The sequence below is a fragment of the Lolium rigidum genome, chromosome 5, assembly GCF_022539505.1.
Source record: "Lolium rigidum isolate FL_2022 chromosome 5, APGP_CSIRO_Lrig_0.1, whole genome shotgun sequence".
Lineage (NCBI taxonomy): Eukaryota > Viridiplantae > Streptophyta > Magnoliopsida > Poales > Poaceae > Lolium > Lolium rigidum.
The window spans coordinates 264,851,631-264,873,930 of NC_061512.1; the positions used below are offsets into that span (position 1 = coordinate 264,851,631).

Genomic DNA, 22,300 nt, shown 5'->3' on the forward strand with positions numbered 1-22,300 from the left:
CCCGAGGTACGGTCTCCGGTCCAAGGCTAGAGATTCCGGTCTTGGGAGGGCTGGAGACTCCGGTAAAGACTCCGGTCTTGCTGTTTCGAAGTGTGCATCGCTCTCATATGGGGTACAGAGTCTCCGGTCTAAAATGGTTGTAACGGTCATATTTCGTGTGTTGGACCTATGTAAGGCCCCCTTTCTTCCCCACGGGCTATTGCTTCTCTCTCTCTCCTACTCCATTGTTAACCTTGAGAAGCTTCCTCTTCCTCTAATCCCGCCATGATTCTTGCACCTATTAGAGGAAAGAGAGTGGAGATCTACATCTACATCTTGACCAGTCAAATCCCTCTCTTTGTGAGGGGAATCCACTAGATCTTGGAAAATTTTGGTGTTCCTCCTTTTATTTGTTCTTCCTCTCTTATTCCCCCAAGAGCTTTTGTAGCTTTGTTGAAATTTGAGAGAGCATGATTTGAGCATCTTTGTGGTGTTTTTTCCATTTCATTTGGTGCATCGGTTTGAGTTCTCCACGGTGATTCATGGAAGTGAAAGTGAGAAGGTTCTTCCTCTTGGGTTCTTGGTGCCCTAGACGTCTTAGTGGTCCTTGTGGTGATCTTGGGGTCTCCAATTAAGTTGTGGAGATTGCCTCAAGTTTGTAGCTTTGTGGCTTAGTGGTGTTCTCGGGGTCTCCAATTAAGTTGTGGAGATTCCTCAAGTGCAAGGCCTTTGTGGTAATATTTTGGGAGCCTCCAATTAAGTTGTGGAGACAACCCCAAGCTTTGTGCAGGTTCGGTGACCACCCTCAAGGTTCCATAGTAGATCGAGGATATCCCTTTTGGTGGGAATTCTCGAGGATAATACGGTGATACCTTCGTGGAGTTTGGAGTGACTTGTCCTCCACACCGCTCCAACGGAGAGTAGCACTCACAAGAGTGTGAGCTTTGGGATACATCGTTGTCTCCACATCACCTCGGATATTCGATACCCGAGCTCTTTACATATGCACTTTACTTTGTGATAGCCTTCGTGCTTGAAGTGTGTCGCGGCAGGGATCGAGGTCATGGCTGTAGCAGTTGCGTCGCGGCAGGGCTCGTCGGGGTCGCGGCTGGAGCTGTGCGAACGAGCTCGATAGCCAGCACGAGGCCGAGGCCATCCACAACCTACCGCCGGTTCTGGCATGGGGGAGGAGGCGCGCTGGCGGAGAGCCTAGCCCGAGGAGGAGGCCGGTGCAGGAACGGATGAGAAAAGCGCCGGAGCTATCCATATCTCTTTGTAATTTTTTGATTTAGCCCCTTTATTTTTTAATTATTAAAGAAATACTCTCTATGGTGGTGGGTGGATAACATATGGGGCCAAATTTAGGCCACGTCAGCAAAATACGAGTCTATACCCTCGCCAGTGATCGATACGAGCCGTGAGCCATCTCCAGTTACCCTATACTACCCTATACGAAGTATTTATATGTTCGGTGATGGAGGCGGGTAAGGGTGTCAAGTTTAGTGACGCGTCATGTATTTTACTCCTTCGTCTCCATTGTCCCTCTTTTGCTCGGTCCCTCGGTGAGACTTAAAGTGCTCACTAGTAGGGACAGGGCCTTTAGTCCCGCACCGTAAGAACCTTTGGTCCCGGTTGGCCAACCCCGACTAATTAGGCGGGACTAAAAGGGAGGCCTTTAGTCGCGGCCTCCATTTTATGCATTATGTAATTATTAATTTATTACTATTATTATCAAATAATATATGCATTATTCATAATATTGCCAAATAATTAATATTTTGAAATCTGTAAACCGGAATTGGACAAATAATATATGATTTATTATTAGAAAAATGTGAGTGATTTGAATATGAAATAATTATGTATTTATTAATTTATTATTATTATCAAATAATATATGCATTATTCATATAATATTGATAATTAATATCTTCAAATTTGTAAACCGGAATTCGACAAATAATATATGATTTATTATTAGAAAAATTTGAGTGATTTGAATATGAAATAATTATGTATTTATTAATTTATTATTATTATCAAATAATATATGCATTATTCATATAATATTGCCAAATAATTAATATCTTGAAATCTGTAAACCGGAATTGGACAAATAATATATGATTTATTATTAGAAAATGTGAGTGATTTGAATATGAAATAATTGTGTATTTTTTAATTTATTATTATTATCAAATAATATATGCGTTATTCATATAATATTGCCAAATAATTAATATCTTGAAATCTGTAAACCGGAATTGGACAAATAATATATGATTTATTATTAGTAAAATGTGAGTGATTTGAATATGAAATAATTATGTATTTATTAATTTATTATTATTATTATCAAATAATATATGCATTCGGCGAATTCGCTCCGATGGCACCAGCTCCGATGGCGCCCAAGGCCAAGAAGAAGCCGACATCAAGAAGCCCGTGGAGGAGGAGCCGGCGCCGGAGCCAGCCGCGAAGGTGCCCAAGGACGAGAAGAAGCCGGCGGCGAAGAAGCCCGTGGAGGAGGAGCCGGCGCCGGAGCCAGACGCGAAGGCGCCCAAGGCCGAGAAGAAGCCGGAGGCGAAGAAGCCCGTGGAGGAGGAGCCGGCACCGGCGCCGGAGCCAGCCGCGAAAGGCCCAAGGCCGAGAAGAAGCCCACGGCGAAGAAGCCCGTGGAGGAGGAGCCGGCGAAGAAGCCCGTGGAGAAGAAGCCGGCGGCGAAGAAGCCCGTGGAGAAGAAGCTGGCGGCGAAGAAGCCCGTGGAGAAGAAGCAGACGTCGAAGAAGAGCGTGGAGACGTACAAGATATACATCTTCAAGGTGCTCAACCAGGTCCACCCCGACATTGGCATCTCCTCCAAGGCCATCATGAACTCCTTCATCAACGACATTTTCGAGAAGCTGGCCGGGGAGTCGGCCAAGCTCGCGCGCTACAAAAGACTCCGGCAAGATTTATCCTATCTTTTTCAAAAACATTTCATCTTAAACCAAATCATCCTGCAGAACGAGCAACCTGTGAGTAGGTGGCGCAGTGCTAGAGCGCTCGGTGCCCCTACTATATCCGCGATCCAAGTGCGGTCAACTACATTTTGAAGGAAACAATTGGATAGATCTCCATCTTCACTGCATAATTGTCATGACAGTTAAATTGGACTAAATTGGACTTGGTTTAGTGAATATATTTGGCTAATTCCCACATGGTAAAAGGACTGCACTCAGCAGCAAGCAAGCAGGCACGCTGTGCTGCAAGCAAGCACAAACACAAGACACAAAGTTCATATAGTTCATATATAAAGACACATAGTTCATATATATATATATGAAAGGACACATAGTTCATATATATGAAAGGACACATAGTTCATATGTATTGAAACGATCGATTCATAGTTCATACAAATTAATATAGAAGACCACCACTACTCATCATCTCTAACTATTGAGATGATCAACATGGCTAGTAGCCAACTAGCATCCAATACTTCCTAGCAATCTCGAAGCCCAGGTGAGCGTTTAGTGCTGCACAGTGCACTTGCTCGTAGCTCAATGGATAGTTGGCCCATCCAAAAATGAGCTCCTTTCCTTTTTTGCGCGGTGACGTCCATCTTCTTCTTGTGGTCGTACTTACTCTTTTGCTCAAGGTTTGTCCCAATGGTATGGTTCGCCAAATCATATAGACTTGGAGTGGTCTTGGTGGTGGGGTCCGGGACTACCTTCTGGAGGTCGTACGCAGAAGTGATGCGAATGCCCTCGAGTCTTAGCTTTTTCAAATCGTTGCCGATAGCGGCGCCGCAGAATCTGATGTTCCCATCCTCCAAGAAATCCTTGAGCGCTTATGGCACTTTTATATCGGCATGAATCATCTGGAACACCAACATCGCGGACGCCTGATACGTCCAAAACGTATCTACTTTCCCGAACACTTTTGCTATTGTTTGGCCTCTAATTTGTGTATTTTGGATGCAACTAACACGGACTAACGCTGTTTTCAGCAGAACTGCTCTGGTGTCTCGTTTTTGTGCAGAAATCCAACTTTCGGGAAAAACCTCGGAATTTATGCAGAAGGCCCTATTTTCCCAGGAGACTAACGGAGCCAGAAGGGCAATTGAAGTGGAGGCCCGAGGGCCCCACACCATAGGGCAGCGCGGCCCAGGGGGGGCCCGCGCGGCCCTGCGGTGTGGCCCCCTCGGCCGGCCTCCGACGCCCTCCTTCGGACTACTTATTCGCCTCGACCTAAAAACGCCAAAAGGAAGTCGAAGTCGCCAGAAACCCTCCAGAACGCCGCCACATCGCGAAACTCCGTCGCGGGAGCCAGAAGTCTCCGTTCTGGCACTCCGCCGGGACGGGGAATTGGAGGAGATCATCACCGCCATCACCGCCAACGCCTCTACATCAACCAGCCATGTTTCCCCCATCCATGTGTGAGTAATTCCCCCGCTGTAGGCCGAAGGGGATGGTAGGGATTGGATGAGATTGGTCATGTAATAGCATAAGATTGTTAGGGCATAGTGCCTAGTGTCCGTAATTGGTACTTTGATGATATTGTTGCAACTTGTTATGCTTAATGCTTGTCACTAGGGCCCGAGTGCCATGATCTCAGATCTGAACATGTTATTGTTTCATCATGATATTCATTGTTTATGGTCTTACCTATAAGTTGTATGCACATGTCGCTGTCCGGAACCGATGGCCCCGAAGTGACAGAAATCGGGACAACCGGAGGGAATGGTAGTGATGTGAGGATCACATGTGTTCACGGAGTGTTAATGCTTTGCTCCGTACTCTATTAAAAGGAGTACCTTAATATCCGAGTAGTTTCCCTTGAGGCCCGGCTGCCACCGGCTGGTAGGACAAAAGATGTTGTGCAAGTTTCTCATTGCGAGCACGCACGACTATAATTGAAACACATGCCTATTGATTGATTAGTACTTGGACACCGTTTTATTATTATCTGCAAATGCCCTGCTATGATTGTTACATGAGTTTCTCTCATCCATGCAACGCCCGTCATCCGTCCCCGTGCCTACGGTATTTTAATCCTGCTTGTTTACTATAATCACTACTGCTTGTCTTTGTTACTCTGCTGCTGTTATTTCACTACTTGCTATCGCTATAAAAGCGTTACTATCGATAAACTCTTGCGAGCAAGTCTGTTTCCGAGTGCAACTGAATTGACAACTCCGTTGTTAAGGCTTCCAAGTGTTCTTTGTCTCCCCTTGTGTCGAATCAATAAATTGGGTAATACTTCCCTCGAAGACCGTTGCGATCCCCTATACTTGTGGGTCATCAAGACTATTTTCACGGCGCCGTTGCCGGGGAGCATAGCTTTATTTGGAAGTTCACTTGGATTAATATTGTTCGCTGCAAATTCTCCATCATGGGTAAACCTCGCGATACTAAGATCGCCATATTACCATCCACTACAAGAAAAGGTACAATTCTGAGTACCTCCGCTACACTTGATTCACCATCTGTGATTGATAAACTTGTTTCACCGCCACATGCTTCGCATGCGGGTACATCTGCTGAATCTGAACACTCTCATAATATTGATAATGTTTTTGCTGTGCTTGATGATAGTGGTTCATTGGGATCTTTTCTAGATGCTACAATTGCTAAATCTAGACAAATTGAAAATACTGAAACTCCTAATGCTACTACACCTGTTAGTTCACCCGAACTTGATTATTTTAGTGATGATCTTGAGGAAGATTATGTGGAGCTTGATGATGATTTTATTGAAAAATGCAATGCTACTACTGATGCAAGAAAAATTAAAAAGTTGCTTGCAGAACACACTGTTAGATATAAACTGTCTCCTGATCCTAAATTTGCCACATCTCCTATAAACATTAGGGATAAAGATTATGATTTTTCTCTTGATCTATCTCATATAGCTATTGTTGAGAAAACACCTTTTTGTGAGTACTGAAAAAGAAAGTGCTCGTTGAACACATGACTGAGTTATCTACTTTGAGTAGCTTGTTTTCTGATGATGTTAAGAAGCGTACTTACTTTGTTGCTAAAATATTTCCATTCTCATTGAAGGATGACGCTAAAACTTGGTATAATAGTTTGCCACCTAATTCTATTAAAAGTCCGAAAGAATTGCTTGATGTTTTCTTCCGCAAATACTTTCCTGCTAGTGCTCAACATGCTTGCTTTGCGAGAGAGTTTATAATTTTGATCGGGGAGATGAGGAGAAATTGCTCGAGGCTTGGGCGAGATTTTGCTCTCTTATTAGAGCTTTGCACGACCATGATTTAGAAAAGCATGATTTACTTGATATATTTTATAGTGGACTAACCATTGAGTCTAGGGCATACCTGGATAGTTGTGCTTGGTTGTGTTTTCAGGAAAAGAACTCCGGACGACGCTGAAGAATTATTGGCTAAAATAGGCCGGAATTATGATGATTGGAATACGCTCGAACCAACTCCAACGCCAATAGTGAAGAAGAGGGGTTTAATTAAATTGAATGATGAAGATATGAGGGAAGCCAAGAAGTCTCTCAAGGAGAAAGGTATTAAATCTGAAGATGTGAAGAATCTACCTCCTATAGAAGATATATGTGAGATAATTCCCCCTTCATCCATGATTGAGGTAAACTCCCTTCAACGCTTTACTAGGGAAGATATTCCGTATTCGAAACCTCCTCGCACAATGCTTAGATGAGTTTGATAATTATATTGTTAAGCAAGAAAATTTTAATATGAGAGTAGAGAATCATTTAATGGAAAATTCTCAAGCTATTAGTCAATTGCATGATATTGTGGAGATAACCTCCAATGATGTTAAGATGCTTGTCAAACATTTTCAAATGATTCGGACTCAAATTGATCAACTCACTAAAGTGCAAAATGACTTGTTAGGGAATAATTCTAAAGAGAAACATGCTTATGAAGTAACAACTAGAGGTGGTGTCTCTACCCGGGATCCTCTATATCTCGAAGGGCATCCCAAAAGAATTGAACAAGATTCTCAACGCATTGAACCTAGTGCTCATTCTAAGAAGAAAAAGAAAAAGAAACATAAAAATGTTGTAGAATCCTCTCGAACCCGTTAATGATCCTAATAGTATTTCTATTTCGATGCTGAAACCGAAAGTGGTAATGAACATGATAATGATAAAGATAATAATAAGAATGATACTCTCGATAAAGAAGAGGTTGAAGAAGAACACTGAAAAGCATGCTAAAAATAAAAAGTATACTAAAGAAGATTTTATTACTGAGAAACATGGTAATGAAAGAGAACCTTGGGTGCAAAAGCCAATGCCTTTTCCTGCTAAGAAACTAAAATCAAAGGAAGAAGAACACTATAATAAATTCTGCGATTGGATGAAACCTTTATTCTTGCAAATCCCTTTAAGCGATGCTATTAAATTGCCTCCTTATTCAAAGTATATGAAAGATATTGTTACTAACAAAAGGAAAATCCCCAATGAGGAAATTTCCACTATGCTTGCTAATTACTCTTTCAATGGCAAAATTCCAAAGAAGTTGGGCGACCCAGGTATACCTACTATTCCTTGTTCTATTAAGAATAATTATGTTAAAACTGCTCTATGTGACTTGGGAGCCGGTGTTAGTGTTATGCCTTTTTCTCTTTATAAGAGACTTTACTTAGATAAGTTGATACCTACTGATATATCTTTGCAAATGGCTGATAAATCTACTTGCTATTCCTGTTGGTATATGTGAGAATGTCCCTGTTCAAGTTACTACTAACTGCTTGATATTAAGCTGATTTTGTTGTATTGGAAATGCTCGAAGATGATAATATGTCTATTATTCTTGGGAGACCTTTTCTTAACACCGCAGGGGCTGTTATTGATTGCAACAAAGGAAAGGTTACTTTCAATGTTGATGATAGGGAACATACCGTTTATTTCCCCAAGAGGATTGAGAAAGCGTGTGGAGTTAATACTATTTCTAATGTGAGAACTATCAAAGTGGGAACCATCGATTGTCCTATATATGAGCCTAAAGAAGAATATCAAACTCTTGTTATTGGATCCATATCAATACAATTCAAGGTAACATGATTGATTTGAGGTTTATTTCTTCATATGCTATGTAAAATTTATTTGGTGGCAAGACTTGATCAACCTTGTTAACAAATACTTTTTATATGCATAGAGGAGGTAAACAACATATCTTTCTTCCTCCACTTGCTCTAGTTGTTGTAGCACTTTTAATTTGCAAAGTTCTTTGGTTATTTGAAGATTTCTAAATTTTTCCTGGCCAGTAATAATAAACTAAATACCCAGAAATGTGCGTTTTTCAAAGTTTTCAAAAATTCACAAAAGTTATACCGTTGGTCCTATTTTTCGATGAGGCACCTGGGAGCACTAGAGGATGACCTGTGGGGCACCAGAGGGCGCCACACCACTGGCCGGCGCGGCCAAGGAGGTGGCCGCGCCACCATGTGGTGTGGGCTCCCCTCTGCCCCACTTTGTCATCTCTTTCTCCCAACACCTTCTCTCTCCCGAAAAAACTCGTACCAAGTTCATCTCTCTCACGTTTTTGCTCCAGAGCTCCAGATTTCTCGATCTCTTTGCTCAGCCCAGATTTACGTACGAAATTTGGCACATTTGCTCTTCGGTATGTGACTCCTCCACCCATCCAAGTAGAATTTCGTTTGGTTGAGTATATCTTGAATCTTTTGCTGCTGTAGGTAACATGTTTAGTGAGCTTGCATGCTTGTTCTAAGTGGTAGAAACTAGTTTTGATGCATGATTAGTACTCTAGCAAGTTCCTATGGTAGTTTCCCTCAATTATATGTCACCAAATCAAATTTTTTATGTCATTTGTTGAAAATTTCAGAGAAGCTATGAAGAAGTTTAGCTTTGGAGAGTTGTTCAAGAAGGGGACAACCAGCACCGGGAGGCCTTCTAGGGCCGCCACCCGGATTAGGCAATCATACAATGAAGACATCCTCGCGCCTAGCTTCGCGCCTGAAGAGGACAACGGTCCTCCTAATGCTTCTACTTTTCCATGTTATGATTTTCTAAGGAATGCAGGGATATTGGAGGATTTCTTTACCCTTGTCAACAGGGCAGGGTTAACCACTTATATGGGCGATGAAAGGGAGCAATACTACTTGCTCACCAAAATTTTCGTCGAGAGTTTCCAGTTCAACAACAAACACTATGAGCCAACGGTTGCATTCAGGATTTATGGTAATACTGTGACTATGCCATTGAAGGATTTTTGTTGTGCCTTGGATATTGCCCCTGTAGGTACAGCAAGTAGGATTGATGACAACCCCCGGGACTTGCTGGGAGCTCTACCGAGGGATCACCGATGATGATCTGTCGCACCATTCGGCGGGGCAAGATAAGGAACATCCAACTTCCCGCCATTAAGTATTTTGCATACTACATTGCTACTAGCATTCTTGGTAGGGAGAACACTAGTAATATCTCTAGCTACCATCTTGCTTTTCTGAATATTGCACTTACTCGGTCAAACCTCCTATCACCTCGGTGCTCTTATTGCTCGCCGCCCGACTACCAGGGGGCCTATTTTTGGAGGAACCATTGCACTGCGTGTTTTAACATTTCTTAATCTTCCTATTGATCCTAATGATGTGCCATTGGCCCCTAGGAGACTCGATATTACTGCTATGAAGAGTCATCATTTTGTTACAACTGACTCTACTTTAGAAAATATGGTGTATAGAATGTTGTTTTCTGACGGGGAGGAGAAGGAAATCTCTCTTCCCCAACCTGGTTTGTTAAGTATTGACAGGCAATCATGGTCGTGCACCAAGGAGGAAGTGGATGAGCATTTGAAGATAAAAGACTTCCACCAGCAACATGACTCCGAGGACGTCGGGACCTCCTACGACCACACCGTCACATATCCGGGTGCTTCTTCTAGCACATACCCGGAATACGACCCGTCTTTATATTACGGAGACACTACTTCATGGGATCGATGGGATTGAACTCCACTTAGGCCAAAAGCCTAAGCTTGGGGGGAGGTATACCGGCATCACTCATTCTTTGCATATTATGGTTGCTGGATACTTGCACATACTTGCTTTGTTCGTTTGAGTGGTTTTCTAATGAGAGGAAGATGATATTTGGGGAAGTGCTGCCTGAAAACAGATTCTGGAACGTTACCGTAAAAATTCTCAAAAATAGCCAGAGCGTCATTTTGAGCTGCAAATTTTTGTGCAGGTTCCCCAGGTTGTTATCTAACTTTCATTAGTTGAACACTTTTTGAACTGAGCAACGTAAGATTTTTGTAAAAATCGATTTCTGTACTGCTGTCAAGTTTTGGCAGATTTCTGCCATCTCGCTTTTCTGTGTTTCTTTTAGTTTGCTATTTCTTGTTTTTGCTTTGTTCCTTTCCAAAACACAAAAAGACCAAAAATATTTCTGTTGTTTCTCTTCACCATTTGTTTGCTTTGGTTTTTTGCATTTGTTTCGCTTTATTTGCTATTGCTAGTTTGCTATAAGAAAACCCAAAAAGATTTTGCTTTGTTTGCTTGTTTCCTCTTGTTCTTATTTGCAATTTGAAAACACCAAAAATATTTGCTGTTCTTCTTTGGTTTGTAAAGTTCTTTATGAGTTCAATGGTCTTCGGTGGCTGGAGCGTGGTTTTCATTTCATATTATCCAAGCTACACAAGTGAAAAGGCAATAATGACGATCTACGACAATCTGATTGTGGTGAGAGGCTGGTATGAACTCTATTTGTTTTCATTTTTGTACATATACTCATCCATGTGAGCATGCTTAGTTGGTTCATGTGAGGTATATGTTATTTGAGAAAGTCTAGTAGTTTATGATCTCTCATGTTTAGCTCCAATCTATTAATATGAGTAGCATGTCATGGATGTTTGCTTGCATTGTTTTATTCATAAGTAAGTATGGCATTGTGGTATCCTCCTCTGAATAATTCATTTATATCGACTTGGCACATGCTCACGCATGCATATGACTGAACAAAAAGTCAATTAAGCCTCGATGATCTATATTGCTTCAGAGTTCTTGTATCACTTTTATGCCTCTGTTAATTTATTTTGCCCCAAGCATGATTATGACAATTACTGCTCTCTTGATTTGTCGCTCCCTAGTCTATTGCTAGCCTACACTTGTACTGAGCGGGAACGCCGCTCGTGCCTCCAAACGCATGAAAACCAAGTCATTCCAGAGTGTCCACCATAAATACCTATGCATGGCATTTCAAACCATTCCAAGTAAATTCTCATGCGCTACCTTTAAAATCTTCAAAATGCTTCTTAATTTGTGTTAATGTTTCATAGCTCATGAGGAAGTATGTGGTGTTTAGCTTTCAACCTTGTCATTTACTTTTGACGGACTCTCATATGGAATAGTGGCACATCCGCTTATCCAATAATTTTGCAAAAAGAGCTGGCAATGGGATTCCCAGTCCCGAATTAATTAAACTTAAATAGACACTCCTCCATGGTTTGTGATTGTTGGACGGCACCCGAAGGATTCGGTTAGCCATGGCTTGTGTAAGCAAAGGTTGGGGGAGTGTCATCATCATAATAAAACTAAAATAAAAAGGCACTCCTTCATGGTATGAGATTGTTGGCGGGCACCCGAGGATTCGGTTAGCCATGGTTTGTGCAAGAAAGGTTTGAAGGAGTGCCAAATAAATATGCAATAATTCATGGGAGCCGCTCTTGAAAGTCCGGTTGGCGAGGTAGTTAGTGTACCCATTACCATTCGTTGACAACAACAAACACCTCTCAAAATAATTTTACTCCTTATTTATAAAAATGAAAAGCTCTAGCGCATGTTAATCCCTGCTTCCCTCTGCGAAGGGTCAATCTTTTACTTTTATGTTGTGTCTCCATTATTTCTTTGAGTACTATCTTGAGAGCACAACTGTCATTCTTAGTACAATATGCTTGTCTCAAAATATGATTGATTGTGGTATAACTTTGATGCATTTATCTTTTGACAATCACTACTGCTAGTCTTTCTATGAACTCCGGAGGTGCCGGGCATTTATGTTTTGCCAATCAAATACGGGCAAGCGAGATACCACTTTATCATACTCTCTTATGAACATTGCAATCTTGCTTATGTACATGATTCTTGATGCTTATTATTAATTGTTGGTACCTCTCCATGATTGACATAGCTGTTAGATGATCTTATTTGCATGTGTCTCATTATGAGCTGCTTAAGTATTAGCCATAACATGAGAATATATATACATCATATGAGCAAATGTGTTCGTGAAAGTTCTTTTATCGCTCGGTTGTTAAGCTGAATTGGTTGAGGACAAGCAATAAGCTAAGCTTGGGGGAGTTGATACGTCCAAAACGTATCTACTTTCCCGAACACTTTTGCTATTGTTTGGCCTCTAATTTGTGTATTTTGGATGCAACTAACACGGACTAACGCTGTTTTCAGCAGAACTGCTCTGGTGTCTCGTTTTTGTGCAGAAATCCAACTTTCGGGAAAAACCTCGGAATTTATGCGAAGGCCCTATTTTCCCAGGAGACTAACGGAGCCAGAAGGGCAATTGAAGTGGAGGCCCGAGGGCCCCACACCATAGGGCGGCGCGGCCCAGGGGGGGCCCGCGCGGCCCTGTGGTGTGGCCCCCTCGGCCGGCCTCCGACGCCCTCCTTCGGACTACTTATTCGCCTCGACCTAAAAACGCCAAAAAGGAAGTCGAAGTCGCCAGAAACCCTCCAGAACGCCGCCACATCGCGAAACTCCGTCGCGGGAGCCGAGAGTCTCCGTTCTGGCACTCCGCCGGGACGGGGAATTGGAGGAGATCATCACCGCCATCACCGCCAACGCCTCTACATCAACCAGCCATGTTTCCCCCATCCATGTGTGAGTAATTCCCCCGCTGTAGGCCGAAGGGGATGGTAGGGATTGGATGAGATTGGTCATGTAATAGCATAAGATTGTTAGGGCATAGTGCCTAGTGTCCGTAATTGGTACTTTGATGATATTGTTGCAACTTGTTATGCTTAATGCTTGTCACTAGGGCCCGAGTGCCATGATCTCAGATCTGAACATGTTATTGTTTCATCATGATATTCATTGTTTATGGTCTTACCTATAAGTTGTATGCACATGTCGTTGTCCGGAACCGATGGCCCCGAAGTGACGAAATCGGGACAACCGGAGGGAATGGTAGTGATGTGAGGATCACATGTGTTCACGGAGTGTTAATGCTTTGCTCCGGTACTCTATTAAAAGGAGTACCTTAATATCCGATAGTTTCCCTTGAGGCCCGGCTGCCACCGGCTGGTAGGACAAAAGATGTTGTGCAAGTTTCTCATTGCGAGCACGCACGACTATAATTGGAACACATGCCTATTGATTGATTAGTACTTGGACACCGTTTTATTATTATCTGCAAATGCCCTGCTATGATTGTTACATGAGTTTCTCTCATCCATGCAACGCCCGTCATCCGTCCCCGTGCCTACGGTATTTTAATCCTCGTTGTTTACTATAATCACTACTCGCTGTCTTTGTTACTCTGTCTGCTATTATTTCACTACTCGCTACTGCTATAAAGCTGTTACTATCGATAAACTCTTGCGAGCAAGTCCGTTTCCAGGTGCAAGCTGAATTGACAACTCCGTTGTTAAGGCTTCCAAGTGTTCTTTGTCTCCCCTTGTGTCGAATCAATAAATTGGGTAATACTTCCCTCGAAGACTGTTGCGATCCCCTATACTTGTGGGTCATCAACGCCACCGAGAGTTGAAGGACGGCGGAGCGCTGCTCCACACCGGCCTTCTTCTTGCGAGGGTCGGTGAACTCGCAGTCCAACCCGACACACTTGATCGTTGCGGTGTCGAGAAAGTCCCTCTTCACACGTCGGATCCACTTCTCCACCATTCTTCCGCGGAGCGTGACCGTGGCCTTGAACGTCGCCTCCATCCCTTCGACCTTGAGGTAGTACGCCCGTGTCCGACGAGCCGGGTCGCGCACGAGGTGCTCCATCGACGAAGAGAGGATCGGATGAACAGTGGCTTTTGCAAATGGTGGATGAGAAGAGGAGGCCAGATGGAGAGTGTGTGTGTGGCAATGGTGAAAAAATGATGAGCTTATACAGCAATGAGAAGAGAAAGATGAACAGTGGCTGGCCGGCGGCTCGGATTCCACGCCGGCTGATGCTCGGTTTTGACGCGGCCAGTAATGGCGACGCATGGGCTCCGCGGAAACTGAATGTTTGACTTTAGGTCCCGGTTGGGAATACGCACCGGGATTAAAGGGAGTGCCGCAGACAACGCGTGGCGTAAAACCATTTAGTCGCGGTTTGGGAGACGAGCCGGGACCTTTGGATCTTTACGAGCTGGGATCTTTGATTATCGTACGCTGCAGCGTTTATGGGGCGACGTGGTCAGGCCTTGGGTCCCGGTCCAGGATACAGCCGGGACAAAAGACCCATTTTCTACTAGTGGTTGTCCTTTTCTCCACCTTGTTTTGGGCAAAGCGCGTGTGGTTCGGACATCAGACAGGTGCATGGCTCCGTTCTCGCGTCTTTCCTTAAAGTCACATTAATGCGTTTTGGTCTTTCCCGAGTTTCCTGGGCACTCTAATCTGAATGACTGGCAAGAACTCTATGTGTACACGTCGTCCGGCCCACATTTTAATTGGCATATATAAAATCTACTTCCTACGGTGATAAGTTGTTATTATAAGCAATAACAATATCTTATATTATGGGACAGTGAGGGTAAATTTTTTGTGCACTATTATACTCTTTCTGTCCTACAAAAGGATGTCGCAACTTTGTATAAATTTGGATGTATCTATACACTAAATCGCATGTAGAAGCATTTAAATTTAGAAAAGGTTGATGCATCCTTTATGGGATAGAGGGATTATATGAAAAAAAATAGAACTTCAGTAATTTTTTTAACATAGATGAACAATCCATTTTGACATAAATGTACATAATTCTTAGATAGCTATCCCAAAATAACTGGCTTAACTTTGTCTAGATACAAATGGATATAGTCATATTTTAGTTATAGATACATTTATATCTAGAAAAAGTTGCACATATTATTTTAAGGCAGAGGGAGTATTAAGCATGCATGAATATTATTTCGTAGAATGTGCAATGACACAATTTATTTTGAGCATAGTCCAAGAGAGACCAATGTGGTGGCACATGAGATAGCTACGAATATTGTTCTACAAAATTTACTTCTTGTACGTGGGTCGATGAACCCTAGCTTATTTTTTGTGAACGATGTACCAATGTTTGAAAATCAATAAAAAGTGCCATGTGGCTTTCCCTATATATGTTTCGTAAGTTTATCTGGAAACTAATTTATATGTACTAGAATGGATCGCATTATGGTCACCTCGTGCGGAGTATATTATACCAGAGCAAATTGAGTTATGTACGTGTACGTACAGGAGCCGATCGCATAAAACTAGCTAGCTAGCGTTGGTCGATTCCCCATCTGTCGGAAAACCCTGCCGCCCGCCATGTGGTCCGACCTGCCGCCGGATCTGCTCGGCGACATCTCTGTCTTCCTACACGACGCGGCCGACTTCGTCCGGTTCCATGCCGTGTGCAAGCCATGGCGCGAATCACACCAACGACTACCTACGGGGAAGAAGACAACGACCGATCAGTTCCTGCCATGGATCCTAGCGCGCAACACCAAGCACGACGACCCCCTCAAGTTCAGATGCGTCTTCTCCAAGTCCAGCTACCTGGCGCCGCCGCCAGAATCTTGTACCGGGAAAAACTGGGTGGCCAGCGCCGATGGCACCGCCGTCCGCTACCTCACCGTCGGCCCAGCGCTCCACGACCCTCTCACCGGAGATGTCATCCGCCTGCCCCCCTTTATTGAGGACGGCCAGTGGGAGGAGGAGAATTCCAGCGGCGGCATCGTCTACAAGGACGGCACCGTGCTTCTGTACAGCACATACACGAGGAGGTACGACGGGACGCCCGAGTTCAAGGCCGCGCTCCTACGTCCTGCTGGCGACGGCGAGTGGACTGTCGTCCAGAGGACCATCGAATCCCCGTACTACGGCGTGTTCTGTATCGCGCGCGTATCACTCACGCAAAATCCTTGTCACCATGGAGCGCAAACTGTGGCACGTGGTGACCCCGTCCAGCGACGACGAAGATGTCCTGGTCCGCATGCCGTCCTCGATGCCACTCAAGTACGGCGGCCACTACTACGTGTACGGCCATGTTCTCGAGTCCTGTGGTGGTGAGCTTCTCTGGACGTCCGTGCACCTTAGGACGGACTTCTGGAGAGGCACCTGCGATCTGTCCCGCGCGTTCTTGGTGGTTGTGCACACGCTTGAAGAGGCTCCGGGGTGCCCACGCTGGGTGTTGAAGAAAGCCATAAGAGCATCTCCACTCGCCCCCCCGACGAGGCCCCCGAGCGACGTTTTTTCCATCCGGACGGCGAAATTCGGCCCAGTCGCGCCCCCGGTTCCTCGTTTTCGTCCGGATTTGGCCCTTCATCCATCCGGCGAGCCCACGCCATCCCCGGTCCCCCGGGGCGCGCTCGGGGACTCCGGACGAAAGATTTTGGCGCGAAACGTCGTGTGGACCCGCGTAGTCGGCGACTGGAAAACCAAATCCTGTCGATTTTCCATCCAATTTGCTTGCATATCCCCATTCCCTCCAATTTGCTTGCATATCCCCATTCTCTCCCGCCGAAATTCCCCAATCTCCTCGTCTTCCAGCTCCAGTTCCCGACGGCGTCTTCTCGTCCACCACCACTCTCCTCCTCGTCTTCTCGTCCACCACAATGCCGCCGAAGGCGCCGGCGAGGAAGATGCGGGCGAAGAAGACGAAGCCGCCGGGCATGTCGAACGCCGAGTGGGCGGCGGACGAGAAACGGCGCGAGGTGGAAACAAGCGGCAGGGCGGAGAGGGTTGATGCGTGTAATTGACACGTCCGTTGGGAACCCCAAGAGGAAGGTGTGATGCGCACAGCGGCAAGTTTCCCTCAGTAAGAAACCAAGGTTTAATCGAACCAGTAGGAGTCAAGAAGTACGTTGAAGGTTGATGGCGGCGGGATGTAGTGCGGCGCAACACCAGAGATTCCGGCGCCAACGTGGAACCTGCACAACACAACCAAAGTACTTTGCCCCAACGAAACGAGTGAGGTTGTCAATCTCACCGGCTTGCTGTAACAAAGGATTAACCGAATTGTGTGGAAGATGATTATTTGCAGAGAAAACAGTAAAACAAGTATTGCAGCAGATTTGTTTTTCAGTATTAAAAGAATGGACCGGGGTCCACAGTTCACTAGAGGTGTCTCTCCCATAAGATAAAAGCATGTTGGGTGAATAAATTACAGTCGGGCAATTGACAAATAGAGAGGGCATAACAATGCACATACATGGCATGATAAGTATAGTGAGATTTAATTGGGCATTACGACAAAGTACATAGACCGCCATCCAACCGCATCTATGCCTAAAAAGTCCACCTTCAGAGTTATCGTCCGAACCCCTTCCGGTATTAAGTTGCAAAGCAACAGACAATTGCATTAAGTATGGTGCGTAATGTAATCAACAACTACATCCTCGGACATAGCGCCAATGTTTTATCCCTAGTGGCAACAAGCACAACACAACCTTAGAACTTTCTCGTCACTCGTCCCAGGTGTCAATGCGGGCATGAACCCACTATCGAGCATAAATACTCCCTCTTGGAGTTAAAAGCAAAAACTTGGTCGAGCCTCTACTAGTAACAGAGAGCATGCAAGATCATAAACAACACATATGTAATAACTTGATAATTAACATAACATGGTATTCTCTATCCATCGGATCCCGACAAACACAACATAGAGTATTACAGATAGATGATCTTGATCATGTTAGGCAGCTCACAAGATCCAACAATGAGGCACAATGAGGAGAAGACAACCATCTAGCTACTGCTATGGACCCATAGTCCAGGGGTGAACTACTCCCTCATCACTCCGGAGGCGACCATGGCGGTGTAGAGTCCTCCGGGAGATGAATCCCCTCTCCGGCAGGGTGCCGGAGGAGATCTCCAGAATCCCCCGAGATGGGATCGGCGGCGGCGGCGTCTCTGGAAGGTTTTCCGTATCGTGGTTTTTCGTATCAGGGGTTTCGCGATGGAGGCTTTAAGTAGGCGGAAGGGCAGAGTCGGAGGGCTGACGAGGGGCCCACACCACAGGGCGGCGCGGGCCCCCCTTGGCCGCGCCGCCATGTGGTTTGGCCACCTCGTGGCCCCACTTCGTATGCTCTTCGGTCTTCTGGAAGGTTCGTGGCGAAATAGGCCCCGGGTCTTCGTTTCGTCCAATTCCGAGAATATTTTGTTACTAGGATTTCGAAACCAAAAACAGCGAGAAAACGAGAACCGGCACTTCGGCATCCTGTTAATAGGTTAGTTCCGTGAAAATGCACGAATATGACATAAAGTGTGCATAAAACATGTAGGTATCATCAATAATATGGCATAGAACATAAGAAATTATCGATACGTCGGAGACGTATCAAGGGGGAAAAAAGCCGCCGCCAAGAGGGCGGCGGCGGCCCAGGACGAGCAAGCGAGGAAGATCAGCATGGCCATGAGCGGCTGCGGCGGCGCCATGTTCCCCGGCCAATGGCCGGCGCCAGGTACAAGTAGTTCCCCGTCGTCCTTCTCCCCTTCGCTGTACTCGCCGTCGCCGACTGCCGTGTTCCAAGAGGGCGCCTACGTCCAACCGTCCAGGTCCACGACGTCGCCGCCCGAGCTTGACGTCGGCGGCGGCGGCCTGTTCGAGGGCACCTCGCCGGCCCTGCGACGAGGGCCGCTCCCGTTCGGTGCGATGGCGGCGCCGAACGAAGAGGAGATCCACGAGATGATCACCTCCGGCTCCATGGCCGCCGCTGCGAGCCCGGGGTTCTTCATGGCCGCCGCCGCTGCGTGCCCGGGGTTCTTCACGCAAGAGGAGACGAGGGCGACGGCAGCTGTGGCGGCGCGCAACGAGCATCGTGAGGATGTTGCCGACGGAAGCCAAGCCGTCGAAGAAGAAGAGGAGGAAGAAGAAGAGCCAACTCAAGCCGCCGCCAACCTGTCGAAGGGGAAGAAGAAGAGGAAGAAGGACTCGCCGCCTGCCGAACCGCGTATCAAATGGACGCCGAAGGAAGAGGAGTGCCTCGCCGAAGCTTGGATGACCGTGTCCACGAACGGCATAATCGGGGCCAATCGGTCGTTCGACGCATACCGGCTTCGAGTGAGGCGAGGCGTACGAGGAACGCAAACTCGTCGATCCCTACTTCAACAAGACGAACATGAACGTGTACCGGGGAGACAAGGCAATGGCCACCCATTGGGGGATCATGCGGACGGCGTGCAGCAAATGGCACGGCATACAGGAGGAGGTCGACAAACGGCCGATCAGCGGGCACGACTTGGAGCAAAAGGTATGCTCCGCCGACCCTGCATCACCGAGGTACATCGTCGTTAGCTGACCCGTATCGCCGTGCTCTTTTTTCCCCAGCTGCGCCGAGCTTTGCACATGTACACGGACGACACCGGCCTGCAGTTCAAGTTCCTCAACGTCTACGCCCGCCTCGAGAATTGCGAGAAGTGGAAGGAAACTCGCACGACCCTCTCGAAGAGCAAGACCGAGCAGTACAACCCCGACGCTCCGGCGGCTTGCGCGGCGGAAGGGCGCCCTGAACTCGGCCAGAAGAAGCTGAAAGAGCTCAAACGGACGGACAATCCCGCCGACAGGATGCAGGCGTCGATCGACAAGTGCTGGGCCGACTTGAGGTCGCACGCCGACGGGAGGAACGACAAGTTCGACGGCAGGTGGCGGGAGATGCTCGCCAACCAAGGCGTCCGGATCGCCCTGCTGAAGACGACGGCGGCGGCGAAGAAGAGGAACACAGACTTGGCGTTCCTCATGGGCGGCGGCGACATGGAACTGATGGACGAGGAGACGAGGAATTGGTACCAGGGCCACCGCAGCGACATCCTCCGAGCCACTACGGCCAGTCCTTCGTCGTCACCGCCGGCTCCTACCTCGTCTACCTCACCATCTACCTCGTCGACTGCGGCTGCTTCGACGTCCACTGCCGCTGCTTCATCGTCGCCCGCCGCAGCCGCTTCGGCCACGGCGTGTGAGGAAACTGGTCCGTCGGACACCGCCGTGCCGGCCGGGACTGCCGACGAGCCTGTCTCCGTGTAATTTCCCTCCGATCGCCGATCTGTGGCTGATCCTTTTGCTCCTTTTGCCGATCAACTGGCCGTACTTGTAGCGCGGGACGGCGATTTGTTTGAATTTAAACTCTATCCGCCGAACTCCGGGTGGACGACTGGAAATACGGTACTCCCCACGACTTAATTTCGTCCAATCCGGCGGTTGTTTCGTCCGGATTTGGGCGTGGGGAGCGCCAACGAGTGGGGATGCTCTAAGCCTAGCCAGCCTCGTCTTGTTTCTTGGATGGCCCAACAGTTTCTCCATGGAGGCCTCGCGGCTGGGCATGAACGGCGGCTTCGCCTACTTCACCGTGCTTCAAAACAAGTATGGCGTGTACAGGTACAACTTCATAGACAACAGAACTGAGCTTGTTGAGTGTCTGCCTCAAGGATGGCCCTCTGAGAGGTGCACATGGCTCGTCCCTCAACCCACCATTGCTCCACTCCACCAGGGTCATCTAGCTACTGCTGCCACAAGGAATAGCAACATGATTCGCAGCGAGAAACGGTGTTGCGGCCCTTGATCATCATAGTTACATGGTTTAGTTGGTACTTCCTTGATTCCACGATATAAAACATTTTGGCCAACTCTTTTAGATTGTCAAAACGTCCTACATTGTGTGAGAAGTGGAGTATTATTCTCTTTTTATGATCGAATTCCTACTATATATTACTTAAATGGTTAGAGGTGGTGTTCAATGGTTGGTGGTAGGATCCACTTACAGCTGGGCATGGGCAGCCCAGCCCGGATGGCCGCCCGAAAATCCCGGGCCGGGTCGGGCTTGCACATCGGGCCAGGTTCGGGCCTGATTTTGGAGCCCGAACATCGGGCCGGGCTGGGCTCGGGCTTGCATAAAACATAGTTTAAGCCTAGTTCGGGCCGGGCTTGTCGGGCCGGGCCGGGCTTTTGGCAGTTCGGGCCGGGTTCGGGCCTAATTTGTAAGCCTGAAGATCGGGCTGGGCCGGGCTCAGGCCTGGGAATTTCAGTTCGGGCTTTTTCGGGCCCGGCCCGAAACCCGGCCTGACCCGATGCCCAGGTGTAGATCCACTCCACCCCACACGAATAAAATCGCGTCTTTCTCAGTGCACGACCCCGAGTCTCCCATTTCCTTTCCTTGTATTCTCAGTTCCCCACCTGATCAGCACTACTAATAAATTACCTAGAGGGTTAGATCAAATGCATCTCAGCCATTCAACTACCTCGTTAGAGCATCTCCACCAGCGCTCCTAATAGAGCTCTTAATATCTCTATTGGGATTCTAGTGAGAGAAAGCGCTCGCACCGGCGCTCCCTAAAAAGTGCCGGCATGTTTTGGAGCCCCATAAAAACGTCGGCACTCCCGAAAGGATCCCTTCCCAAAGTGAGCCGATTGGGAGAGCCGGCGTCCTTTCTACTGAAAAGTTGCATGTGCCCCACTTGCATGTGACACAGCCCTCTAAAGATTCTCCTCTCTCCTACTTTTTATGTCCCCACTTGCATGTGCAAGTCGGCGTGGAAGTCGACGGCGAGGCGAACGAGGGTCGTGGGAGGGGCTGAGGTGGTCGGAGTCGTCGCCTCCTTCTGGCTACTGCCGCGGCGGGCTCCGGCAAAATTCCAGCGAACCAGGAAGAAATTGGGAAGGGCGAGTGTGCTACGGTGCTCAGTGAAGAGAGGGGAGTGAGATGGTGTGAGGGGTTCGTGCAGGGGAGGCCTCGATTTATAGCGGGCGAGAGGGGGCGGAGGTCACCGGCAGTCGACCATGGCGGTGGCTCTCTGGACTGCGAAGGGGCAAGGCGTGGAGTGGGGATGGTGCTGCGTCATCTGGCGGTCCTTATGCGCGTCATTGCGCAGCAGGAGGTGGACGGGATGGCTCGGGCGACGTCAAGGTCTGTCACAGGTCCGCGGAGGTCATCGACGATGGCGAGGGCTACAATTGTCGAGAGGGCCAATGGGGATGTCTGGGCGGTTGCTGGGGTCATGGTGATGGCGTGTGCAAGCGCAGAAGGCAAGGCGAGCGCTGAGGCGACTGGGCGATGCCGTGCACTGGCGTGCCCGTGGGCGTGGCCGTGCACGCTCTGGCGTGTCTGGGTGACATGGGCGCGTCGCGTTCCAGGCAGTGCAGGGTCTCTCTTGGCCAATGGCTTGTGTGAGCATGATCAGGGGAGCAAGGTCAA

At 47.2% G+C, this 22,300-nt stretch overlaps 1 pseudogene; it reads left to right on the forward strand.

Moving 5' to 3' along the window:
• The first annotated feature begins 15,440 nt into the window (after positions 1-15,440).
• LOC124657607 lies at positions 15,441-20,671 on the forward strand (annotated as a pseudogene).
• Positions 20,672-22,300: the final 1,629 nt, after the last annotated feature.